Raw genomic sequence first — 5,476 nt, 5'->3', positions numbered from 1 at the left:
ACCGAATGCAGCACTAAATGGTAGCTTGCAGCTGTGCTACTAGTAAATTAGGCTCGAAGCCTTTCAGTACACTTCCTCTAACAATGTCAACCCCCAACCCAATGCAATGCAATATACATTTATGACATGCTATAACATGGTAACAGTACATACAATATCAGTTCAGTGAACCATCATCATGCTCGATAACATGTAAATTAGTCATACAGTCATTTCATTCGATTAGGGGTCTAGGTAAGCTTATTGACCCTACAGTAGGTTCACAGTCGTCTTAGGTGACCTGTACAACCTTGGTAACAAATTAGTGAAAGCGGGCTCAGACGCCTATGTTATTTGCCTGTGTGGGCCACCACACGACCCAAATTGGCCTTGGCCGTGTGGATTACACGGCTTGTCCCAAAATCCACCCATTCATGTGGCTTACTCGTATGGGCTCATACGCCCGTGTGGCCCACACAGCCCAAATCGGTCGAGCTCGTGTGTCACACACAGCCTACCTAGCCATTACACGACCGTGTCTGGTGCGCACAGCCTGGCCTCGTCGACCACACACCCGTGTTAAGACACAACGCCCACCACATGCCCGTGTGGCGTTGACAGTGAGGTTTTTAGCTTTCACCAAAACCTCATTTTCCGTGCAATAGAGTACACACTTGGTTTCGATTGATGCTAAACCGGTCCCCGATCACTCCAGAACCTATAAATTGGTAATTCACTTCTGATTTTAGAGATATAAAAAACTTGAATCAAGATTATAACAATATGAAAAACTCACCGAATCAACTAGCGCTAACACAGACTTACCATTGATTAACTGAAATTCCTAACGCGCTAATCACTGTGGCTCACCAACAGGATACTAACCTTCGCTTAATGAAAACAACAAAATAATCTTTCATCAACACTTAGTCCAAAAACATTAATGCTTAAACAAAAACCCAAAACTTATGGAGTAGGCCAACGTCATACAAACCAACGAGTTAATGGAAAAGGAAATGTAAGAAAAAGAAACGACGGGGGAGAAAATGAAACAATGATCAAAAGAGGCAAATAGAACAGAATTTTGGCAGGGGAGTAGTTAATTGACGTTTGAAGAAAGAGGTAGAAAAATTTTGGGATTTCGAAATACAAAATAGAAAATAAGAATTCAGATTTTCGGATGATTCCCCACATCCCCTAATTCATTCCTAAAATCTCTACCCCTGACTCCCCACTACACCCAACTACTCAGAATCCATACTAACTCGAACTCCTGCCAAAACCGATAGCAAAATTTATCCCCCTTTACACACGCAGGGATTCGAACACTAGACCTCAAGCACACTGACACTCAACTTAACCACCAAACCAGTAGGCCCATTCTGATATATTTTTACCAACTTTTAACTTTAAACCTACTGCACAAAAGCAAGGCTTTATCCAATTAAAACAAAAATTTAGCTTAAGACAAGTCATAAACCCAAGACTTCTGAAACACTCCCAGAACACATAACCACTGAAATAGATGCACACTTGAGTCACAAACATACAGAAATAATTATACAAACTTTGGGGCGTTACAAGTTTGCATATAACTATATATTATATATTAGTTTGTATTCTCGTTTGATGTCGAATCTATTAAGTATTTTATTTTTATAATATTTTATGATATTACTTTTTGTTTACAATTTTTAATGAATTTTTCAAAAAATCATTAATATATCAAAAGGACATGTAATTAAAAATATTTTAAAAATATTTAACTAATTTAGAATAAGGTATATTAATGCTATTAATTTTAAAATATTTAATATTAAGCTAACACAAAATTCAAAATAAAGAAATAATTTATTTAAAATTAACATTATATTTATTATATAAAATTAAAAATATTAACAAAATGCATGTTGTAACTTAAAATATTAAAACACAATGGGTAAATTACACCAATAGTCACTCAACTTTGATGTAGCTGACAAAACAATCACTCTGGTTTCAATTCAGCCACTAAATTTTCGTAGAATAGCAAAACAGTCCTTTTAACCATTTTCATTATAGACATAACGAAAAAGTGACATGGCATTTAATAGAGGGTTAGCTATAATTTAAACAACCCCATAGCCCTAGTTGGGTAGTAAGAAGAAGAGAAGAAATGGAGCCACCACTCAATTTGCTACTATCTGTTGAATCTCTGTCCCTTTTTTCTTCTATTATTCTCCTATCTTTTTTCTCTTTTTTTTCTTAACTCTAGTTGCCGTCGTTCATGGCCTTCACTGGCCAACCGTCATCACCAAATGACTCATCTTTGCCTCTTTCAAATCTCACTTCAAATTTCCCAATAGGCCTTCAAAATCCCAAAATTAAGACCTCAAAGCTTCAAACAATGCTTCAACAGATCTCGGCCATCCAACATTGGATCACCACCATATTTCGACCATAGCTTTTCTTCGACCAACCCTGACTCTTGACCACTCGGATCATTGAAATAGTGGCTCGATTTCTCTAACCCGTAAAAACTAAAATGGGTGTGGGTTTCTTCTCTTTTGATTCTCTTCTTTTTTAGTTTTTTTTTTTACTTTTCTCTTTTGATGTAGGCTAATTTGGGATTCTTGTTCTTTTTTTTTTGTTGGTTTGATTTTGGATGCTTGCTATTTGATTTTTTTTTGTTGGTTTTTGTTGTTTTGTCATTAATTTTGATTTAAAGCTTCATAACATCGCCACAAGCAGGAGCTTCGACCAAACTGGTGCTGATGAAATGGCTGTGATAAGATCTCTCTTGACATTAGCCCAAGCAATTGCTTCGATGCCAGCCTCAACGTTTTCACCGTCGACTTTCAAATTTCACTATCAGAGAAAAGGTTTTTCCAGGTTCTGTTAGGGATTTTTAGTGAAAGGGTTTTTCCTGGTTCTGTTAGGGATTTGTTTTGATTGCTTTGTCACTGCCAAAATTTTTTCCGCATTCTAGGCCTTAATTTTGGGTCAACTTCACGTCAATCTACCACGTCAGCTAATTCAGTAAATTGGTTTCCAACATGGCAAGTTAATTGGCCATGTCAGCTGTTCCATTAAGCCTATAACGGAAAATGTTAATGGGTGATTGATTTATCACTTTTCGACAATGTTAGTGATTGTTTTGTTATTTTTCAAAAGCTGAGTGTCTGAATTGAAATCAAAGTGACTACTTTGTCAGCTGCATCAAAATTAAGTGACGAATGGTGTAATTTACCTAAGAATAATTTACCCAATTTGTAAATAAATACTTCAAATAGGGAATGTCATGTATAAAAAAAACTGTAATGTGAACATGATTATTTATTTCTTTTTCTTTATCCTCTTTGCTATAGTGTATATATATGAGATATATTTTAGCGTAAAAGGTTAATTATTTTTTTTCCTTTTAAGAAATAAAAAGGTTTTTTTTAGCAATACAATATTGCAACAACAACAATAATCTAAAAATTAATAAATCCTAAAATAAAATATATGGGTCTTTACTTGCCCCTTGAGATAAATCTAGTCCTAATTAATTCCTTAAAGAAATATTTTTTCAAATAAAATAATTATTAAAATAATCCAAAAATCCAGAAACTTGTGATCCACTATAATTCTCATGTAGCCTACAACTCGACTTATTTTCACATTGGACAATATCGTACCTACATAAAAAATTATCAATAAAGTGCCAAAACTAGCACAACTCATATCCAACTAAAATAAATAGTAACAAATATCAACTAAGCACATTATCAATTACTTGTCATCTAGTGGAGTTAGGAACATTTGTAGGGACTACAGGTGTAGTCAAGTATAGTTAGACCTGCTATTGCTGCAAATAATTTTGAACTGAAACCTAACACAATTCAAATTATACAACAGTTTGTTCAGTTTGATGGTTTGCAGGACGAGGATCCCAACTTTCACTTGGCAAATTTCTTAGAGTTTTGCGGCACTTTTAAAATCAATGGCATTTCTGATGACGCTATTCGCCTTCGGTTATTCCCTTTTTCGTTGAGGAATAAGGCTAAACAATGGTTGAACTTGTTACCACGAGGGTCAATCACTACTTGGGAACAAATGATCGCAAAGTTTTTATTAAATTATTTTCCGCCGGCTAAAACAGCCAAATTACGTAATGGTATCTCCTCTTTTGTACAGATGGATTTAGAAACACTCTACGGTGCGTGGGAGAGATACAAAGACCTTTTGCGAAGATGTCGTCACAATGGGTTACCACTCTAGCTACAGGTCCAAACATTTCACAATGGCCTGAACCCTTCGACTCGGCAGATGATTGACGCAGCCGCTGGTGGAACTATCAATAATAAGACACCTGAGGTGGCTTATGAATTTATTGAGAAGATGTCACTGAATAACTATCAATGGCAAGTTATGAGGACAAAGCTGACAAAAGCAGCCAGTGTTTTCAACCTCGACGCGGTTACTATGCTATCTAACCAAGTAGAACTCTTAAATAAAAAGATTGACAGTCTGTGTGGTTCTACTCAGGTACATCCAGTGATGAGGTGCGATTCGAATGGAGGTGGAACATGCACAGAATATCAACCCTTCAACCCTAGCATCGAGGAGGAACAAGTCCAATAAATGGGTAACAATAACTGTAGACCCCAAAATAACCTTTATAGTAACACTTATAATACAAGTTGGAGGAACCATCCCAATTTCTCGTGGGGCGGTCAAGGAAATCAAAGACCACAACATCCTCTGGGTTTTCAACAACCACTTTACCAGCAAGAAAAGAAGCCGAACCTTGAAGAGATGTTAACAAAATTCATCTCGGTGTTAGAAAATCATTTCCAGAATACCGAGACAACCCTTAAGAATCAACAAGTGTCAATCCAAGGGCTCGAAACTCAGATAGGCCAACTTGCCAAACTGATTTCTGAACTACCACAAGGTAGTTTGCCGAGTAACACTGAATCTAATCCAAGGAAGCAAATCAATGCAATTACCATTCAAGATAAGGAAGGGTTAGTTGCACCTGAGCCAAAACAGAGGCAAGAAACTGTGGTAAGTAAAGGTAAAGGTGAGGTGGACCGCAATGACTAGAAACCGGTAAGTAAAGAATACAAACCCCGTGTGCCATACCAAAATGCGATAAGAAAAGACCGCACAGAAGAATAATTCAGTAAATTCCTTAAATTATTAAAAGAGTTACATATTAACTTACCCTTTATTGAAGCTCTTTCGCAGATGCCAAACGCAGTCAAATTTTTAAAGGAGCTTTTAACAAATAAACGTAAGTTGGATGAGGCGTCGCATGTGGAGTTGAATGCAGTTTGCTCAGCCATATTACAGAATAAGCTAGCCAACAAATTGAAAGATCCAGGGAGTTTTACGATTCCTTATTTAATTGGTACTTTAGATGTTCATAATGCATTGGCTGACTTAGAGGCAAGCATTAATTTTATGCCTTATAAAATGTTTAAACAACTAGATCTTGGGAAACCCAAACAAACTAGGATGAGCATTCAAT

The sequence above is a fragment of the Gossypium arboreum genome, chromosome 6 (genome assembly GCF_025698485.1).
Source record: "Gossypium arboreum isolate Shixiya-1 chromosome 6, ASM2569848v2, whole genome shotgun sequence".
NCBI classification, from domain to species: Eukaryota; Viridiplantae; Streptophyta; class Magnoliopsida; order Malvales; family Malvaceae; genus Gossypium; species Gossypium arboreum.
This window is presented reverse-complemented; position numbering follows the sequence as displayed.